Source organism: Bos javanicus, chromosome 1, assembly GCF_032452875.1.
Source record: "Bos javanicus breed banteng chromosome 1, ARS-OSU_banteng_1.0, whole genome shotgun sequence".
Classification (NCBI taxonomy): Eukaryota; Metazoa; Chordata; class Mammalia; order Artiodactyla; family Bovidae; genus Bos; species Bos javanicus.
Window position 1 is genome coordinate 972,986 of NC_083868.1, and position 23,591 is coordinate 996,576.

Here is a 23,591-nt window from a genome sequence, read left to right on the forward strand (position 1 = left end):
AGGGAATAAAAGATGGAGGTGGTAAAGAATGGTATATGGGAGGCTTTGTACTTATAACTAAAATGTCTTAATGAACTTATTGATGCATACAAAATAAAGGGAAATGGTTAAAAAAAAATATTTACTGTTTTGACCAGTGAACTTATGTCAATGAATTTTTCTACTTCTTTGGAGAAGAAAATTAAAAATAATTAACATAATTAAAATGATAATAGTCCTCTAAAATCTCACACATAATAATACTATGTATTAGTTTCCTAATTTAGGTTCTAGACAAAATTTTAATGGAACAGGTTGATATATATTTAATTATATAATTCTATTTTTTTCCTAATATTCTAGGCAAGCTTGAAAGTGACAAATAATATCTAAAAGATAATAAATAAGATTGCAAAATTTATAATGAATCTATTACATCTTATAATAGCTTCTTCATTTATAGTCCTGAATAATCACACAGAACATACATTTCTAAGAAAAACATGCTATTTTACTAGGTATTTATTTGCATAGTAGGTATTTAATTACTATTTCCAACATACCAATATTATTATGTATCAGCAATAAATTACCGTTACATTTTATGTTCTTGATACAGATGAAAAACTCCTCATGATATGACATGTATGTTCAAGAAAAGTAAACATTTAAATTGATAACAAAATATAAGAAATTCAAGAAAAGTAAACATTTAAATTGATAACAAAATATAAGAAATTCAAGAAATGTAAACATTTAAACTGATGCATGTTCAAGAAATGGAGAAGGCAATGGCAACCCACTCCAGTACTCTTGCCTGGAAAATCCCATGGACGGAGGAGCCTGGTAGGCTGCAGTCCATGGCATTGCTGCGTCGGACACGACTGAGAGACTTCACTTTCACTTTTGACTTTCATGCATGGGGGAAGGGAATGGCAATCCACTCCAGTGTTCTTGCCTGGAGAATCCCAGGGATAGGAGAGCCTGGTGGGCTGCCATCTATGGGATCTCACAGAGTCAGAAAAGACTGAAGTGACTTAGCAGCAGCAGCATGTTCAAGAAAAGTAAACATTTAAATTGATAACAAAATATAAGACATTCTTATATTTCTTATAACAAAATATAAGAAATTCTTTAAATGGCCCAAACTGTTCACCACCATAACATGGTTTGATAGTCCTTTATAGTTCCACATGTACCGTAGCTCTTTCCAGAGATAAATGAAACATTATCCTACTCTATTTCTTATTATATGAAAAGGTATATACCCTGTGGCTAAATGATATCAATGAACTCTCATGAGCATTTATCAAATGAATAAATGAGTGAATATGTGAATGAAGGACTGACTAAACATACAAATACCACTATGCTTAACTAAGACTGAAAAGAGTGTTATGTTGCTTTTTTATTTCTTGAGATCTCATTCTGTATCCAGCATGATGATATTCAAATATTTCCAGCATTAATAAGAATTTATTGTTTTTATTAAGACAACATGATTAATATTATATTATATATTATATATATTATATTATATATTATATTAAAGATTATACCATATATTAATTATATTAATATATAAAATATATATATTATATAAGTATATTTATAATATATAACATTATACATTATATATTATATTATACACATTATATTATATTTTTATTATATTATATATAATATAATTATATAATAGTTATATTATTTTATTTATTTATATTTATTATATATAATATATACAATATAATATATAGTATATATAAATATATATAATTATAATTATATCATATTATATATTATATATATTATATCCTATATATCATATATTATATATATTTATTATATATAACATATAATATATGTTACATATGTATTATATATAATACTTATATATAATATATAATAAAATATTATATAATATATATTATATAAATATATACATTATATATATTTATAATTATATTTATATTTATATATTATATTATAATAATATAATATAGTATTATATAATATAATTTATTATATATAATATATTATACATTATTTATTATATAATATATTATAATATATACATATATAAATATAATATGCATATAATATAATATATTGCCGGGAGCAGGAGCTCCGCCTGTGGCAAAGGTCATGAGGACAGCTCTAACATTGGCCTGGACTTAGGGAAACTTCATAATCAAATACAGACCCTAGAACACTCTTGACTGGATTTTACCATCGCTGGAGCAGCTAATGACTTTTTTCACACTTTCTCTAACTTTATTTCTGGAAAAAACATTCTGTCTAATATCCTTGGTTATGTCGCTGCTGGTGCTTTAATTTTGCTTCTCATAATCATTCTTCCTTGTATTGTCAGGATTCTTTGGCAGAACATTCATACGCTCGCGACTGAGCTGCATCTGGCTGTTTTAAGAAATAAAAAAGGAGGAGATGCGGGAGCAGGAGCTCCACCCGTGGCAAAGGTCATGAGGAAGGAGGCTCGGCATATGCAAAGGCGGGATCGAGCCTCAGGAGTCCCCCTGGAAATTCTCTAGCATCTATCCCCCAAAACCAGAGTCTGCCTACTTTACTGCTTTGTGCTCTCACCTACACCTCTGACTTTACGGGGGGGCTGTCCCCCACTACCTCTCTCTGAAAAAAAAGAGTTAACTTACAGCTCCAGTTAATAAAGTTCCTGGGTGTGATAGTGTTTCAACCTACAAACTCCTTTGGAAGTCCTCTAACCTGCCTAAATAGGTTTTTCCGGCCACATGTGATTGCTCAGAGCCTCCCAACTGTGAGAGGCATGAGATGTTCTAAACTGTCTAAATACAGATTCCTTTGAGCAGTTAAAAGATTGATTAGAAATTGTATTGGTGAAGGGTTTTTCACTTGTTGGGCCAATGTTTGCTACTAAGTTTCCATATCCCTTACCTGCTGTGTCCCTGGCAGTGTATTGATTAATATAATTGGTGTAAGTAGTAGCTTTAATGTTTGTAACCTTGGACCCTTGAGTTAATTCTTTTTCTTGTTGTAGCCCACCACATCTTTGCCATAATGGAATGGCAACTTTATCTAATGCTTTTGGAGGGTGGCTCCTGACCAATCACCTTTAGAGAAAAATAAGTTTTCTGAAGAAAGGGTCTTAAAATGTTAACAGGCCTCTGGGCCAGAAGATGATGCAAATCACCCAAACTTTTGCATAAGTTTGCAGGAAGAAAGCCTGGCTTGCTGCCTGACTCTACCCCTTCCCCCATTATCCTCTATGCATAACTTAAGGTATAAAAACTAGTTTGGAAAATAAAGTGTGGGCCTTGTTCACCAAAATTTGGTCTCCCCATGTCGTTCTTTCTCTCACCTTCTGGCTGAATTATTCAGCCTCTTTTCTCCACTGAATTTCCTCACTGAGATATCTTATTTCAGCCTCTTTTCTCCATTGAATTTCCTCACTGAGCTATCCTTATTTAACCACTCTTTATATCTTTAATTAACATTTAAATAAGCTGTTGTTTCCTGATCACCGATGCCGTCTCCCCTTCGAATTCCCTGGATCCACTGGGGCTGGACCCCAACAATATGTATATAGTATAATACATATAATGTACATATACATAATACATACATAACACATATAATAACATAATACCTATAATATATATACATAATATATTATATTAATATATTATGTATATCAATATATAATATAACAATATATATGGTATTAATAATATTAATATATTATATTAAATATGTATTAAAATATTAAATTTAAATGAAATATATATTAATATATTTTATATATTATATACTTTTAATATATTTATATATTTATGTATATATATTTATATATTTAAATACATATATTTTATATATTTATATATTTATAAATGTTTATATTTATAAATATATATATTTTTATAAATATATATTTATATATTTACATTATATATTTATATATAATTATATATTTTTATATTCATAAGTTATTATATATTATATATATTTATATGTATCATATATAGATATTATATTATATATTATATGTATAATATATATTATATATTACATATACATATTATATATATTATATAATTATATATATGATATATATTACATATATGATCTATATAACATACATATATAATATATATTATATAATATATATTATTATATATAAATTATATTATATTATAAATATTAAAATATTTTTAATATCATAATAGTCTTCACAATTCAGGGATGGAACCTGGATCTCCCACATTGCAGGCAGATTCTCTACCATCTGAGCCACCAGGAAAGTCCTGTATATAAACGTATACCGTAACTTTGATATTTCTTTGAGATTTGCACTCTATTTCTAAGTTTTGATTTCATAAATGAGCAGCAGCAAGCATTTCTGTTAATTTCATATTCACCTCTTTGTTGTTCCTGGTGGCTCAGATGGTAAAGGCTCTCCCTGCAATGGGGAGACCCAGCTTAGATCTCTGAATGGAGAACATCCCCTGGAGAAGGGAATGGCAACCCATTCCAGTGTTCTTATCTGGAGAATCCCAGGGACAGGGGAGCCTGAGCATATTCTGAAATGCTGTTCCACTCCAGTAGCTTGTTTAATTCCTTTAGAGTTTTTGGATGGAATACACATTCTAAGCAGAATTATCTTTCAAATTACAGGAATTAGAAGTTGTTTAGGATATTTTTGTCATACAGAAAATTATAATTTATAATTCTAACATCAACAGCTTATAATTCAGTGTTTCTTTGTTAGCTTCCTTTGAATTTTTTAGGTCATTAGGTAATATTTAGCTGAGAAATATATGAATTGAGAAGCAAACAGGCAAGCAATAAGAAAAACACTAGTTTTATTGCATATTTTGTCTGTGTCATTGTATGTGATTTTAAACAAATCTAATATATATATATATATATACACACACACACACACACATACATATATCAAAACATCAAATTTATACCTTACATATATATAAATTCTGTTTGCCAATTATACCTTGGTAAATCTAAAAGAAGTTAAAAGCATAAAACAATGTATTTGAAAAAGAGAAATGTTTACTGTGCAATCTAGATAACTTTTGCTGCTGGGGCTGCTGCCACGTCGCTTCAGTCATGTCTGACTCTGTGCGACCCTAGAGACGGCAGCTTACCAGGCTCCCCTGTCCCTGGGATTCTCCAGGCAAGAACACTGGAGTGGGTTGCCATTTCCTTCTCCAATGCATGAAAGTGAAAAGTGAAAGTGAAGTCGCTCAGTCCTGCCCGACTCTTAGTGACCCCATGGACTGCAGCCTACCAGGCTCCTCCATCCATGGGATTTTCCAGGCAAGAGTGCTGGAGTGGGTTGCCATTGCCTTCTCCGTAACTTTTGCTGTGATGTCATTATGCAACAGTTTTGGAGTCTCTGGGAATGATAATGGGGCTTAATGAGAAGGTGACAGTTAAACTTTTGACTTACTTTCATATAAAATGTTTCTAAGTCTGCTATTGATTTTTCCTCATGTTTTCAAGAAATATAAATTGCATCAGAAAACAATAATTAGCTTTAATTGCTTGTTTTGAGCCTCTGAAGAGGAAGGAAAGGGATTCTCTCTAGGGCCTTGTGCCACAGAGAGTGGAGGAGACATATGGGACTCAGCCTTCCCGGTAAATCAACAAGTCCTCTGGACGGGGGAGGGGGGCTGCCTTTCCCACAGTCCCATGTAGGGTATCTAACAGATACCTTAGCTTCAGTTATTTCTTCATGAGGGAAATCACTTGGGGGAATTTTGAGTCACCGTGAACATTACATATCAGGAACAAGAAGTGCATATTTTCCTGAAAGATATGTAGAAGGGCCTGGCTCAGCTGAACTCCTTCATAGCAGTGTCCTGAACAAGTGTTTCCTGGGAGTGAGGACAGAGGGGCCCTGAGACTCTTTGATGCATGTCTCTGCTTCTGCCAATTCAGGGTAAAACTGTGCAAGGGAGAATAGGCAGGTATTTAAGCAAAACTGAATTTAAAAGAATTAAAAGGTAACTTCTGGAGAAGTAGAATCAACCAGGTTGCTCTAAATAAGATTTTCAGTTGAGTTCAGTTCAGTTCAGTTCAGTCGCTCAGTCGTGTCCAACTCTTTGCGACCCCATGAATCGCAGCATGCCAGGCCTCCCTGTCCATCACCAACTCCCGGAGTTCACTCAAACCCATGTCCATCGAGTCAGTGATGCCATCCAGCCATCTCATCCTCTGTTGTCCCCTTCTCCTCCTGCCCCAAATCCCTCCCAGCATGAGAGTCTTTTCCAATGAGTCAACGCTTCGCATGAGGTAGCCAAAGTACTGGAGTTTCAGCTTTAGCATCATTCCTTCCAAAGAAATCCCAGGGCTGATCTCCTTCAGAATGGACTGGTTGGATCTCCTTGCAGTCCAAGGCACTCTCAAGAGTCTGCTCCAACACCACACTTCAAAAGCATCAATTCTTCAGTGCTCAGCTTTCTTCATAGCCCAACTCTCACATCCATACATGACCACTGGAAAAACCATAGCCTTGACTAGATGGACCTTTGTTGGCAAAGTAATGTCTCTGCTTTTGAATATGCTATCTAGGTTGGTCATAACTATTCTTCCAAGGAGTAAGCATCTTTTAATTTCATGGCTGCAGTCACAATCTGCAGTGATTTTGGAGCCCAGAAAAATAAAGTCTGACACTGTTTCCCCATCTATTTGCCATAAAGTGGTGAGACCAGATGCCATGATCTTCATTTCCTAAAAGCCAACTTTTTCACTCTCCTCTTTCACCTTCATCAAGAGGCTTTTTAGTTCCTCTTCACTTTCTGCCATAAGAGTGGTGTCATCTGCATATCTGAGGTTATTAATATTTCTCCCGGCAATCTTGATTCCAGCTTGTGCTTCTTCCAGCCCAGCGGTTCTCATGATGTAATCTGCATAGAAGTTAAATAAGCAGGGTGACAATATACAGCCTTGACGTACTCCTTTTCCTATTTGGAACCAGTCTGTTGTTCCATGTCCAGTTCTAACTGTTGCTTCCTGACCTGCATACAGATTTCTCAAGAGGCAGGTCAGGTGGTCTGGTATTCCCATGTCTTTCAGAATTTTCCACAGTTTATTGTGATCCACACAGTCAAAGGCTTTGGCATAGTCAATAAAGCAGAAATAGATGTTTTTCTGGAACTCTCTTGCTTTTTCAATGATCCAGCAGATGTTGGCAATTTGATCTCTGGTTCCTCTGCCTTTTCTACAACCTGCTTGAACTTCAGGAAGTTCATGGTTCATGTATTGCTGAAGCCTGGCTTGGAGAATTTTGAGCATTACTTTACTAGTGTGTGAGATGAGTGCAATTGTGCAGTAGTTTGAGCATTCTCTGGCATTGCCTTTCTTTGGGATTGGAATGAAAACTGTCCGTTTCCAGTCCTGTGGCCACTGCTGAGTTTTCCAAATTTGCTGGCATATTGAGTGCAGCACTTTCACAGCATCATCTTTCAGGATTTGAAATAGCTCAACTGGAATTCCATCACCTCCACTAGCTTTGTTCATAGTGATGTTTTCTAAGACCCACTTGACTTCAAATTCCAGGATATCTGGCTCTAGGTGAGTGATCACACCATCGTGATTATCTTGGTCATGAAGATCTTTTTTGTACAGTTCTTCTGTGTATTCTTGCCACCTCTTCTTAATATCTTCTGCTTCTGTTAGGCCCATACCATTTCTGTCCTTTATCGAGCCCATCTTTGCATGAAATATTCCCTTGGTATCTCTAATTTTCTTGAAGAGATCTCTAGTCTTTCCCATTCTGGTTTTTTTTTTTTTTTTTTTGTCTATTTCTTTGCATTGATCACTGAGGAAGGCTTTCTTATCTCTTCTTGCTATTCTTTGGAACTCGACATTCAGATGCTTATATCTTTCCTTTTCTCCTTTGCTTTTTGCTTCTCTTCTTTTCACGGCTATTTGTAAGGCCTCCCCAGACAACCATTTTGCTTTTTCGCATTTCTTTTCAAGGGGATGGTCTTGATCCCTGTCTCCTGTACAATGTCACGAACCTCAGTCCATAGTTCATCAGGCACTCTATCTATCAGATCTAGTCCCTTAAATCTAGTTTTCACTTCCACTGTATAATCATAAGGGATTTGATTTAGGTCACACCTGAATGGTCTAGTGATTTTCCCTACTTTCATTTCAATTTCAGTCTGAATTTGGAAATAAGGAGTTCATGATCTGAGCCACAGTCAGCTCCTGGTCTTGTTTTTGTTAACTGTATAGAGCTTCTCCATCTTTGGCTGCAAAGAATATCATCAGTCTGATTTTGGTGTTGACCGTTTGGTGATATCCATGTGTAGTCTTCTCTTGTGTTGTTGGAAGAGGGTGTTTGCTATGACCAGTGCATTTTCTTGACAAAACTCTATTAGTCTTTGCCCTGCTTCATTCCATATTCCAAGGCCAAATTTGCCTGTTATTCCGGGTGTTTCTTGACTTCCTACTTTTACATTCAAGTCCCCTATAATGAAAACGACATCTTTTTGGGGTGTTAGTTCTAAAAGGTCTTGTAGGTCTTCCTAGAACCATTCAACTTCAGCTTCTTCAGCATTGCTGGTTGGGGCATAGACTTGGATTACTGTGATATTGAATGATTTGCCTTGGAAACGAACGGAGATCATTGTGTCATTTTTGAGATTGCATCCAATACTGCATTTTGAACTCTTTTGTTGACAATGATGGCTACTCCATTTCTTCTGAGGGATTCCTGCCCGCAGTAGTAGACATAATGGTCATTTGAATTAAATTCACCCATTCCCGTCCATTTTAGTTCTCTGATTCCTAGAATATCGACATTCACTCTTGCCATCTCCTGTTTGACCACTTCTAATTTGCCTTGATCCATGGACCTGACATTCCAGGTTCCTATGCATAATTGCTCTTTACAGCATCGGACCTTGCTTCTATCACCAGTCACATCCACAACTGGGTATTGTTTTTGCTTTGGCTCCATCCCTTCATTCTTTCTGGAGTTATTTCTCAACTGATCTCCAGTAGCATATTGGGCACCTACTGACCTGGGGAGTTCCTCTTTCAGTATCCCATCATTTTGCCTTTTCATACTGTTCATGGGGTTCTCAAGGCAAGAATACTGAAGTGGTTTGCCATTCCCTTCTCCAGTGGACCACATTCTGTCAGACCTCTCCACCATGACCCGCCCATCTTGGGTGGCCCCAAGGGCATGGCTTAGTTTCATTGAGTTAGACAAAGCTGTGGTGTTAGTGTGATTAGATTGATTAGTTTTCTTTGAGTATGGTTTCAGTGTGTCTGCCCTCTGATGCCCTCTTGCAACACTTACTGTCTTACTTGGGTTTCTCTTACCTTGGACGTGGGATATCTCTTCACGGCTCCTCCAGCAAAGCGCAGCCACTGCTCCTTACCTTGGACGAGGGGTATCTCCTCACCACCGCCCCTTCTGACCTTGAACGTGGAATAGCTCCTCTAGGCTCTCCTGCACCCGCGCAGCCACCGTTCCTTGGAGGTGGGGTTGCTCCTCCCAGCCGCAGCCCCTGGCCTCGGGCGTGGGGTAGCTCCTCTCGGCTCCTGCCCCTGACCTCGGATGTGGGGTAGCTCCTCTCAGCTGCCGTCCCTAACCTCGGACGTGGGGTAGCTCCTCTTCACCATTCCTACACCGTTGTTTACACCAATTGGCCTGGCAGGGAAAAACAAGTGCTGACTCACAAGACCACAAACAAAAACAATGGGAAGAAATTGTAAGGATAAACATTTTAGATACCATGCTTCCCAGGATTGATGATAATACAGGTGGCTTATATAATAGTATTTGGGAGGTAAGGAAATAGATATTTAATTGCATATAAGTTAACTAGAAGGACATGAAAATCTACCAGAATCAAGTAAAAGATGATCAGTGGTTTATTCACTCCCCCTCACCTCCCAAGGGGACAATAGACAATATCTGGAGGCATTTTTGGTGTCACAATGCAGGGACAGGGGTGAATGTACTATCATCTAGTGGACAGAGGCCAGAGAAGCTGCACAGGATAGCTCCCATAAAAAGAATAATCCAGTCCAAAATATCAATGGTGTCAGAATTGAAAATCTCTGAAAAAAAATCACTGATAAAGAATTATGATAGTGAGAACTGGCATGGAAAAATTGCCTTCTGATTGTTACTTAAATACACTTGTGAAAATACTATGGCGGCTTTTCATAGTATAAAAATTAAATATATGCTCTGATAATCCAGTAACTCTGCTTCTGAATATTTATTTATTTAATTCAAATATTGATTTAATTCAAAAGAACTAAAATGATTTAAAAGAGATATTAGCATTCCCTTGTTCATTGCAGAGCTATTCACAATAACAAAGATTAGAAATAACCTAAATGTCTATGGACCAAAAAGTGTATCAAGAAAATGTGGCATGTACATAAAAATGGCATAAAAAAAGAAAGAAATTATGCAGTAAATTACCACATGGATGACAGTATGCTTAGTGAAATATGTCAGTCACAGAAAGACAAATACTGTATAACTCCACGTATAAGTTCACGGAGTCAAAAAGTGGAGTGATAGATGTCAGAAGCAAGAGGAGGGGGAAACAGGAAGTTACAAATCAATGGACATAAAATATCAATTAAGCAGGTTAAATGGGTTCTAGAGATATACTGTACAAAAATCATATTGGTAGTCAACAATACTGTATTGTACATTTAAAATATCTTAATTTGGTAGGTCCTATGTGAAATGTTCTTACCACAATAAAATAAAAATAAATATTAGTACAATATGATCACTAAAATCTAAATTTTACTTGGATTCCATCAGCTTTTTCCCTTTAATTCCCTCTTTATTTTCTTGGACCCAATCCAGGTACCACATTGTACTGTCATCATGTCTCCCTAATGTCTGATCTGTTACAAATTTTGACTCTTTCCTTTTTTTTTTTTTTCCTTTGGCTTCAATAATTTTAAGGAGTATGGATGAGGTATCCTGTAGAATGCTTGCAGATATGGGTTTGCTTAATAAACTTCTTATAGTAAGATGAGATAATAGATTCTGTGGAAAGAATGTCACAGAGGTGAAGTTTCTCATCACATCATTTCAAGGGATAAATGATGCCCACACTGCACCACTGGAGATGCTCACCTTTATCTTTTACTTCAGGTAATGTTGGTCATATTTACTAAACTTGACTGTGAGATTTGAAATGCACTTGAGTTAATAAAAAGTATTTATACTGTGTTAATTTTCCTTATTTAAATTCTATAGTCCTTGGTTTCTACAATGAATATGTGTTATTTCAATAATTCAATAAACAGAAGTAATTAATGGAATGGATGTGGTGGTGCAATCAAACAGAACAGCTATTTTAAAGGGATCAGTTCATTGTCCAAACTAAATATTTAACTTAGTAAATATCTCTGCTTTAACTCTCAATGAATCATGATGATCTAAATGCTGGACCTTCATACTTCTTCCATATGTTAGAGTAAAAGTATGAAGGAACAAGGTTATGCCTGGCATGTTATAGTCCTTAAATTAATATTTAATAACGATTTCATCTATAATTACATAATTTTTATAATTGTAAAAAAGTATGAGTGTGAGGAAGGGTCTGAGAGAAGTGATTTTAACCTACAAATGTTCATGTGAAATGCCCCTAACGCTGCTCCAGGTTTTATAGAACACAAGAAAGAATTACATCAGAGAATTGTGATTAATTTTAATCATTTCAAGGCTTTAAGAGAATGAGGCAACAGACAGTCTCTAGGGTTTATGCCCCATAGGTTGTGACTTTAGATATAAGACTATATCCATCACTCCCAACCAGGAGAGATTCTACTTTCACCCATCAGCAGGTATCATGGGAAGCTGCTGTGAAACACAGGAGCTCAGCCTGGCACTCTGTGATGACCTAGGAGAAGGCATGGGACTGAGAGGGGGAGGCTCAGAAGGGAGCAGGTATATCTGTATATACCCCTTCCAACCAAAATTATTTTTTTTAATTTTATTTTATTTTTAAACTTTACATAATTGTATTAGTTTTGCCAAATATCAAAATGAATCCGCCACAGGTACACAACCAAAATTAAATTCAAAAATAAGATTCTAAACAAAAATTAATATTATTTTCTAAGTAGGGTATTAGAAAAAAAGTGTGAGGGAAAATTTACCATTTAGACATAGAGAGTCCTTGAGTAATACTGAGTCATTGTGAAAGTTACCAATCTGAACTGTAAAGGAAGAGGAAGTGGACTCAGCCTACAGAGCTTTGTGTGAGAACTGGCTCAGCTGAGCCCTTAAAACAGCAGGGCTTCCCCGGTGGAACAGTGGTAAAGAATCTGCTGCTAGTGCAAGAGATGCAAGAGACTTGGGTTTGATCCCTGGTTTAGGAACATCCCCTGGAGTAGGAAATGGTAACCCACTTCAGTATTCTTGCCTGGAAAAAAGTCCATGGGCAAAGGAGTCTGGCGAGCTACATGCAGTCCATGGATTCACAAGAGTCTGAAGCAATGGAGTGACTGAACACAAGTGCCTGGAATGGAGGGTTAGAAGAGCTCTGAGAATCTGTGGGAGGTGCATTATCTGGTGTCTACAAACTTTTGAAGGAGTAGTCAAATTGAAATAAAGACAAATATTTAATAAAAAAATAACCAGAGATTAAACAAATGCTAGTGAAAGAAACGTAAAAGGCACTATTTTTAATTAGGTATGTAAACCAGCCTTGAGAGCAAAAATTAAACAAAATAGAGAAAAAAGATATAGGAAAGATATTAACTGTCATATTTCCTAAATCCAAAGAAACTCACCAGCAATTTAAAAATAACATTTGGGTCACAAAATCCATTGGATGAAATAAAGCATTAGTTTAATATTAATTTTCACGTGGCTTAGACAAATCAGCTATATTTAGAATGTCTAGCTTTGTGATAGATTGTTTTTTTAAAATTTATACTCAAATTTATGAGTATAGGAAGATATAGGGATCTTGAGTGTCCCAGTTTTGCCTATGGTCTGACATCACTGTTGAGCCATATAAAATATATTTCTTGAGTTATGGGACTAGAGACAACCTTATCGGAAATGATAGAGAAAAGTCCTGGTATGGTAGGGTCTAAGAGGTGTAGGTCACCAATTGTGCATGCATGTGTGCTGAGTCGCTCAGTTGTGTCCTATTCTTTGTGACTTCATTGACTACATAGCCAACCTGACTCTGTCCACATAATATTCCACTCAAGGATACTGGAGTGGGTTGCCATTTCCTCCACCAGAGGATCTTCCCAACCCAGGGATTGAGCCTACATCTCTTGCATCTCCTACATTGGCAGGTGGATTCTTTACCACTATCCCTTTAGAAGTCATTGGTCACCAATTAGAAAAATACAATTCTTTTCTATTAGCATTTTCTCATGAAATATCATCACACTGAAGTACTACCTTAAATGTTTGATCTTTCTCTTTTACAGGTAATGTAGGGACAGAACAAATGTCTTTATTTATGGACATTTCTATGTTAGAATCTTTAGTAGAGTTAGTTACATTTTTCTCAACTTCCTTTCTCATCTCACCTGCTGCTTCCTTCTAGTATAGCTCTCTGATATGTACATTTTCATTGGGCAATTTCCCATAGGTTTAAGATCACTAGTTTGTCACAAATTGGAACATGATTATGAGTAAATGGAATATCTTAGTACTAAGACATTGAACATAGATTCTCTTTTAGACAAATGGAAAATTCCAGGAGTCTGGATCAAGATTCCAGTCACAGACGTGTAGATTGATCCTTATTTGCATGTTACAGGGAAAGTCAAGGATCTCTGTCTTCTGCTTTGTCATGTCTTTGATAAAGACATAGACTGTATTATCCTTATTATTTGTTCAGTGTTATTATTCCACAAGCAATGAGGTGGGGTAATTAGGGCTCCCTGGGTTGAGAAGAACACTATCTGAAAAAAATTAACTAAGGTTTATTTTGACAATAGATTTACTGAGTCAGAAACAAAAGTAAATGTTAAAGTATCATGTGGAATTAACAATAAAGGCACAGATGTGAACTATTAGAGGGGTCATTCTTAGGGTCACATTGTGAACATGTGATGCAAAGTGTAATTTAAAATTTTCTCACTTCTGCTGCTAGTTTTAGGACTGAAATAATCAGTTATGGTACTAGGCTAGGTTAATCTTTTATGAATGTATAATGTTCAAGAGGACCTAAAAGTGTTATAGAAGGGTTTCACTTAAAATAACTTCCAAATCTTTTGATTTCATATCATCTCTAAATGTTGAAATTATAATTCAAACTAAAAATTTCAATAGGGTACTGTGCTACTTAAAGAAAAGTTTAAATGGTTATCTTTTTAAATTTTAGACATTTAGCAATCGTGAGTAAGAAACACAGAGAGAGGTTCTAAAAGAGACACTTTGCTTCCTCTTCCAGCTTTGGAAAGGAATAGTTAACCAAGTGTCTTACATCCTTATTTCCCTTAATATTTTTCTTTCTAGGACTGACTCAGATTCTGACAAACAGAAGCCATGTTTCTATCAGAGAGAAGTAAAAGTGGGGCCGTGTTCACTCTCCTGGGCTTCTCCGATTACCCAGAGTTGCAAGTCCCCCTCTTCCTGACATTCTTCACCATCTACAGTGTCGCTGTGGCGGGGAATCTTGGGATGATTCCAACCATCAAAATTAACCCCAAACTGCACACCCCCATGTACTTTTTCCTCAGCCACCTCCCCTTTGTGGACTTTTCTTATTCCTCCATCGTTGCTCCCAAGACCATGGTGAACCTCACGGTAGAAGACAGAACCATTTCAGTTGTAGGTTGTGTAATACAATTCTTTTTCTTTTGTACCATTGTGGTGACTGAGTCCTTTTTATTAGCTGTGATGGCCTAAGACTGCTTCGTGGCCATCTGCAACCCTCTGCTCTACGTGGTGGCCATGTCCCTGAGACTCTGTGCCAAGTTAGTGGTTGGATCTTATGCTTAGGGAGTAGCTTGCTCCTTGATACTCACCTGTACTGTTATCAAATTATCATTTTGAGGTTTCAACACAATCAATCACTTCTTCTGTGAGTTCTCTTACCTGCTTTCCCTCTCTTGCTCTGATACTTATCTCAACCAATTGCTGCTTTTTATTTTCTCCACCTTTAATGAGGTCAGCACACTCTTCATCATTCTCCTGTCTTATGTGTTTCTTGTCACCATCCTCAAGATGCCTTCAGCCTGTGGTCACCACAAAGCCTTCTCCACCTGCGCCTCCCACGTGACCACCATCAGCATCTTCCCGGGCACCATTCTCTTCCTCTACTCTGTGCCCAGCTCCACACTCTCCAGGCACACAATCAAAGTGGCGTCTGTGCTTACATGGTGGTCATCCCCATGTTGAATCCCCTGATCTACAGTCTGAGAAATAAGGACGTCAAGGACACAGTCTCCAACATCATGGACTCTAAAATATTTTCATAATAAACATTATTCTGGAAGATTTTGCCCTTGATATGTAAATAAACTGTGTCTGCAAAGGTTGGTTGATAAAAAGAGATTTATTATTAATGAAGTGTTAATACGTAAAATAGAAAGTACATGTGTTTTGCTTAACCATACTAAACTTGACTTTCTCTCTTACTTACTGGGAAAAAAGTTAGCAATCTTTCAAGTCTTTTTCATTTAAAATTTTAGACAAAATAATCTGATTACAAAGGTTAAAGGACATAAATATCATGTGGCATACTTGTGTAATCTTAATAATTGTTAATTTCATTCTCCTTTTTAAATACCTATGGTAGACTAGGCTCTCAGTAATAACATGCCTTCCTCTTACAAAAAGTACAAATAGCAGTTAAGACATAGTGTTCATCCTTCAAGGGATGAAAATTCAGTGATGATAGTAGGGCACTTTACAAAGTAGAAATTGTATAAGATATAAAACAATAAGTATAACAGAAGGTTTCAGAGGAAAAATTTCAAGTCCTTAAGAGAGATACTTTTATAAAATAGGTATTATGTACCCTGGTTTGGAAAACAGAAGAGACAGAGTCTTAGGAGACATATTCCAACATTGGAGTTTTATCCAGGAGACTAAAGCCTGAGAAACAAGGAGGTCAGAGTGCAATACTGAGTCAATGATACAACAATAATTTTTTTTAATAGAATAAATACTGTGTTTGCATATTTGGATATTTTTGGATATTGTATATGCAGGTCACTGCAGATGGTGACTGCAGCCATGAAATTAAAAGACGCTTACTCCTTGGAAGGAAAGTTATGACCAACCTAGATAGCATATTCAAAAGCAGAGACATTACTTTGCCCACAAAGGTTCGTCTAGTCAAGACTATGGTTTTTCCTGTGGTCATGTATGGATATGAGAGTTGGACTGTGAAGAAGGCTGAGCGCCGAAGAATTGATGCTTTTGAACTGTGGTGTTGGAGAAGACTCTTGAGAGTCCCTTGGACTGCAAGGAGATCCAACCAGTCCATTCTGAAGGAGATCAGCCCTGGGATTTCTTTGGAAGGAATGATGCTAAAGCTGAAACTCCAGTACTTTGGCCACCTCATGCGAAGAGTTGACTCATGGGAAAAGACTCATGCTGGGAGGGATTGGGGGCAGGAGGAGAAGGGGACGACAGAGGATGAGATGGCTGGATGGCATCACTGACTTGATGGACGTGAGTCTGAGTGAACTCCGGGAGTTGGTGATGGACAGGAAGGCCTGGTGTGCTGCAGTTCATGGGGTTGCAGAGTCGGACATGACTGAGCGACTGATCTGATCTGATCTGATCTGGCATGAATGAAAGTTGATAAGACATGGTCTATATTTCCAATGTGTTTTCAAAAGAGCTCCAGTGTGGCAACATAACCAGCTATGATTGTTGTTGAGTCACTCAGTTGTGTCCAATTGTTTTGCAACCCCATGGACTCTAGTCTACCAGGATCCTTTATCCATGGGATTTGCCAGACTGGAGTGGGTTGCCATTTCCTTCTCCAGTGATAGAGTCCACCAGAGACTTAAAAATGGTAGACTAGATCTCAGAAAATTTTACATACAAAAAGGAAGCATGGTGAGTACCTGCCTAACATGCATTTCAAGCTATTATTCTGCCTATGAAGACATCAAAAACATTATCAGGTTTCTTTTTTCTTTCCAGAATACAATGTCTATATCCTTCTCAACTAAAGAAAGTGAAAGTGAAAGTTGCTCAGTCGTGTCCAATTCCTTGTGACCCCATGGACTAGTCCATAGAATTCTCCAGGCCAGAATACTGGAGTGGGTAGCCTTTCCTGTCTCCAGGGAATCTTCCCAACCCAGGGATCGAACCCATGTATCCCACATTGCATGCAAATTTTTTACCAGTTGAGCCACAAGGGAAACCCTCTCAACTAAACTCCTAGCTTTAAAAAAACAGTACTTGGAGTGGCCCTAAGAGTTGAAAACCAGTAGCCTGTTTGACCACATTCAACATACGAGAAGAAGGCAGTTACTAGCATCCAGACCTATTCAATCTGGCAAATTAGAAATACCAGACCTTGGGACTTTTCTGGTGGTCCAGGGGCTAAAAGTCTACACTCCCAATTCAGGGATCCTGGCTTTGATCTCTGGTCAGGGAACTAGATTCCTTGTGCTGCAACTGAAAGACTCTATGTGCTGCAACTAAGGTCTGGTGTAGTCAAATGAATAAATATTGAAAAACAGAAATACCAAGTCTTCCAATGTTCTGGTCTGGAGAATTCCATGGGGTCGCAAAGAGTTGGACATGACTGAGCAACTTTTACTTCACCTAACATTAATAGCTCACTTTTGCTTGAATAGATTGTACACTATTCTCTCTATTCAATATATCTAGATAAATTCTGCAATGTCTACCTGTCAAAAGATCTAAACACTCATAATATTTGAGAGCATTGAATGTAAATGGGAATAGAATCTGTCAGAATTTGTGCTGGAATAGGAATGACACAAATATTTCAGCCAATTTCTCACAATGATCTTTCCTCAAATTTTTGAAAGTAATACATTACAGTTAGATTGCCTTCTAATTTTGCTGAAGACTAAAATTTTGGAAGTTATATCTTTTAAGGTGATTTGCTATCCAATATGGTAGTTTTCAACATGATCCCAGTTCTTCAGTTATCCAGGTATCCACGCCGCTTTCTACTCTTCTGATTAACAGTGGAATCAATCTCTCCACATTCTGAATGTAGACTACTTTGGGACTAGCTTTGACTGATATAAAAGGTAGCTGAAGAGATATTGTGCCATCTTCAAGCATCTGATGGCCCTGTGGCTTTCTCAAAATCTCTTGGAATTTGCATAATCTCTTAGAAAAACTGCCATGTGAGTAAGCACAAGCCAGCCTATTGGATAATGAGCAATATGCCTTACACCCCTATTCCATGAAATAGCATTTAGCAACCTCCCAACTGGAGTATCAGGCCTTCTTAGATCACCGAGACTGCAAAGCTGATAATATACACGTAAGTACACCAGCCAAGATCACATGAGGGTACTGACCTTACTGACTCGTGTAATAGTGATCCATGCAATAAGCAGCTGTTTTTTGTTTTTGTTTTTAAACTAGTGTTTTGGAGCAGCTTGTTATGCTGTCTTTAAAACCACTGACATTCTTAATTTCTGATGTTACCACAAAGACATTTTCAAGTCTTATCATATAGCAACTAAGCATATCAGCTTTTCTTAAATGCAACTTGATTAAAATGTGTAATTAAAAAGTTTAGGCAATTTAACTTGTTGATGTCCTTGAATCTTTTGATACAATACTTTAATAAAATTATAGTATCTTATTTGTATAAATATAGTTCATCAAAAACTTACAACTTCATAATTTTATTATATATTTTATTAAAATAATCATTAAATAGAATTCAATTATAAGTTTATATTTAAATTACTTTTTAAAAAATACCTGCCTTGCCTTTAAGACTTAGATAAATAGATAAGCAGAGAGTTCATTTTGCCCAGATGATATAAAACATCACTGCCCATGTTGTTCTTTATAGATGTCTTTTTATTCTTCCTGTAATGGAACTCTCTCCCTCAGGGAGATGAATTTTAAAACTGGCAATACTTTCAGGGTATACAAAGAACAACAACAACAAAAATAGATACTAAATAGATATATTATGATCATCAATCCACTAATATCTAATTTCAAAACATCATGTATAGTCTAAAATGCCTGTGTAAAGTCCTTATTTTTTGAGGGAAAAAAAAAAGATATATAAACCAGAGAGAAACAAGAAGTCATGTCAAGGGCTGGAAAAATCTTGATTAAAGCTTATGTCAGAAGCTTTCTCTATCTCCTTTATACTTTAATAAAATTTCATTACACACACACACACAAAGAGATAATGTCAGGCTTTCTGGAAAGCAGTACTTCACAGCACTCATGTTTTAAGTTTTGGGAGTTTGTTTTTGCTTTTCTAATTGGGATAATTCGCCAGGTAATACATGAATGAATAAGAGGAATCCTTGTTTCTGAAAAATGAAATTGCATGGACTTCTTGAATTCTTGGTATATTCCAGGGCACACACAACAGACTCTCCTTTAAGCACTGTTGGATGAAGGAGAGGTTATGCAGTCAGATAAGAAGTGACTTGGGAGAGATCCTTCAGGCAGACCCATTAAACGGTCTCTGCATTGAGCCGGGAGCACGGTTTCCAGCACCGTCATTGGCTCTGCTCTTCCTAACACAGGGCCAGATGGCAAAAACCAAAGAGCAGCATATAAGCTCATTCTATCAATGATTTCACTTATGACTTTGTGCAAGTTACAGCTGCCAGTGTCTAAGTCATCTTAGATGCTGCATAGCAGTAATCATCTCACTTATTTTCATAGCTATAATCATCTCACTTATTTTTATAAAGATGAAAGGTGTGGGTGGTTGCATTCAGAAGAGTACACAGCACATACAAAGTGATCAGCAAATGTGAGCGATTGCTATTATTCTCAGCAAAGGTGGATCATTCTTTCCACCCCTTTCTGGTATTTGGCAGAATGCTATTGTGACTTCAAACCCTATGTCCTCCAGTAAGGAGCTCTAAGTGTAAGACTGGCACAGATTAGAAGACTTATCCACATATTTCATAATGGCAACATAATCCCTGGTTCAGAGGGCAATATTTGAATGCAGCAAAAAGTGCTCTGCAGTTCATCATGACATCTGAAAGGAATTGTGTTGAACTGTGTACCAACTTGGGGCTTTCCAGGTGGCTCAGTGGGTAAAGAATCCACCTGCAATTCAGGTGACGCAGGTTCAATCCCTGGGTCAGGAAGATCCCCTGGAGGAGAGCATGGCAACCCACTCCTGTATTATTGCCTGGAGAATCCCATGGACATAGGAGCCTGGTGGGCTATGGTCCATAGAGTCACAAAGAGTCAGACATGACTGAAGAGACTTGGTACATGAACCAGCTTTAAATAGCTTTTCCCATCTGACGACATCTCATACAACTCCTTAATTATTTGAGTCCCAAGATGATGTTGCTTGCTCTCAAGATGAAGTTGTTTGTTTGATGTCTTGTTGGTGTCCCACAGAGATCAATGATTGGTTTGGAAGCTTAAGAAATATGAGCTCCAGGGATACACACACATAAAAATGTAAAGCATGTAACATTTTCCCTCATAGCATCTTCACAAACAGGAAGCAAGGCCTATCTCACGGGTTGGTTGGACTACACTCTGTTTTGGGGGGAATGGACTGAACTGTATTTCCTGAGGTGTGGAAGCTTGTTTATTTGTTTGTCTTCTCATAAGGGTAGTATTACTAGCCATGTATGAGAGGTGGAACAATTGTAAAAGAGGGTAGTGACATTAGACATTTTTAAAAGTCTGTAGTTAGCCTGTATTTATAGAGTATTTTAAGAAATGTCCAAATTTTGAGCACTCCATTTTGAAAGTATTTTCACGTTTTGTTCTGAGAAACAATCTCGACAGGACATGGAAACAACTCTATCTGCAGAGCCGAATTTGAAACAGCTGTCAGTTTAAGAGGGAAAGAGTGTGAGCCAACAGGGAGGAATGCTCGATTCCTCTCCCCTCTCCTCCTCCTCCCCCCTCACTTTAACTCCATCCATGGAACCTGGGAAAGACAGCAGGGAGAGTCTCCTGAAGTCACTCTGAGGCTGGGAGTAGGTGCTGAGGGCTCCTCGAAACTGTTCCAGGAGGAACACAGACATGTGAACCACCTCTGAATCAGACAGGAGGGGGATTACTTTGTCCTTGTGCCAAAGGGATTTATAGATGTCTCTCTATAGCAATTTTCTCACATTTGATACCTTTGACATTTTGGCCCAAATTATATTTTGGTCTTTTCATGTGTTGTGGGTGTGTGTGGAGGATGGGGTGGGGAGGGAGATGCTGTTCTGTACCTTCTCAACTATTTAGCAGCATCTTGTGTGCCCAGGGGGCTTCCCTGGTGGCTCAGAGGGTAAAGAATCTGCCTGCAATGCAGGAGACCCGGGTTCAATCTCTGGGTCAGGAAACTCCCCTGGAGACAGGAATGGCTACCCACTCCAGTATTCTTGTCTGGAGAATTCCATGGACAGAGGAGCCTGTCAGGCTTACAGTCCCTGGGGGTCTCAGTCAGAAACAGCGGAGTGACTAACCCTTTCACTTTCACTGGTCGGTCCACTAGATGTCAGTAGCAACCCTCCCGATTGTGAAAATCAGCAGTATCTTCAGATATTGCTAAATGTCCTGTGGGGTTATAATCGCTCCTGGTTAAGAACCGCTTCTCTCTATAAGTAATGAGTAGCCTGATTTTTCTTTAAAAACTGGAAAAGGTTTTACACAATTATGTACTACTTTGAAATCAGAAAAAGACGAAGTCACTTGTACTGGCCATTGAGGAAAGAAAACCATATCCTCAGAATAATTATGTTTTCAAACCACAATATTTTAATTCGCATGTCCTTTACCTCTTCAAGGGCTTCCCTTGTGGCTCAGCTGGTAAAGAATCAGCCTGAAATGTGGGAGGCCTGGCTTCAATCCCTGGGTTGGGAAGATCCCCTGGAGAAGGGAAAGGCTACCCACTCCAGTGTTCTGGCCTGGAGAATTCCATGGACTCTATAGTCCATGGGGTCGCAAAGAGTCGGATGCGACTGAGTTACTTTCACTTCATTCACTTACCTCTTTGAGTGGCTCGAGGGTAAAGAATCTGCCTGGAGGATACACCTGAGACGTTCTGTACCTGGGTTGGGGAGATACCCTGAAGGAGGAAATGGCAACCCACTTGGTATTCTTGTCTGAGAAATCTCATGGATGTAGTGGCTTAGTAGGCTACAGTCCCTAGAGTTGTAAATAGCTGGACACAACTGAACACACACGCACACATTAACCTTTCTGAAGTTATTTGAAGAATGTGGAAAATACCAGATGTGTTGGGATTTAGTCCAGATTTTTTACCCCCTGAAAATAACCAACTGGTGCCTCCAAATCATTTTATTGTTACTAAGGGTGAGTAGAGAAAATACCCTTCATTGGCATTTTCAATATGTCAAAAGCTTTGAATATATATCTCCTTTATTAAAAAAAAAAAACATAACCCTTAAAACTTTTATGTTTTGTGAGAATTCAAGCAAGATTCTTTTCTAAAGTTTCTTTTTAAAGTTATCAGAATAAAATACTTATATTTAATGGATGTTGTGAAGATCAGATATACAATGCAGCTTATGTATGCATGTATAATATTCTGTGTGTGCAACCTGATTTACTACGTTTTTACTTGCCATCTTATCATAATCATTTTTAGATCATTAAAACTTCATTTATGGCAAAGCCACTACAATATTGTAAAGTAATTAACCTCCAATTAAATAAATTTAGATTTTAAAAAAAGCAAACTTCTTCAAAGAGCTGTGATTTTCTATATGTATGCAGTGTATCTTTGAACTTTTTTCCTGTTGCTCGACACTTTATTTCTAAATTTTGCTTTCATAAATAATGGTGCAATGCAGCAGCAAGCATTTCTGTTAATTACATGTTCACATCATTGTTTAGCTCTTCAAATAGAGCTAAAACAGAGGATATATTTGTCAAATAGGTGTTCATAAGGCTTGAGAGTCACAGTTACAGAATGTCAGATTTTGAATATCAGTTCCCTGAAGAATGACAGACAGTGTGTGCCATAATTAACAAAATTGCTATGCAAATTTTATAGGAAAATATACTAATATAGATTATAAAATCTGCTTTCCCAGCTAAACCATATTTAAATAAATGAAAACTTGTGAATTAGCAATCTTAAATAAGCATACTTCATATATTTCATTATAAAAGATTTTCTAAAAAATTATCCACTGAATCCTAATACTTTGAGAAATGATTAAATAGTAAGTCAGTAAAAAGGTATTGGAATATTTTTAATAACCATTTTATTGACCTATAGTTAATTTTCAATGCTGTGTTCCTTTCAGGTCTACAGTAAATGATTCAGATATATCTATATCTATGTAACTGTATCTATTCTGTATAAATATAGATATATCATATTCTTTTTCAGAGTCTTCTCCATTATAAATTATTATAAGATATGGAATATTGTCCCCTTTGCAGTATAATAGGTCATTGTTATTTATTTTATATATAGTGACTG

The 23,591-nt window shown here is 36.9% G+C and overlaps 2 pseudogenes; both read left to right on the forward strand.

Moving 5' to 3' along the window:
• LOC133227859 (olfactory receptor 5D16-like) overlaps window positions 1-23,591 on the forward strand; it is an 85,799-nt pseudogene that overhangs the window by 56,364 nt on the left and 5,844 nt on the right.
• On the forward strand, window positions 14,300-16,566 carry LOC133259800 (olfactory receptor 5D18-like; annotated as a pseudogene).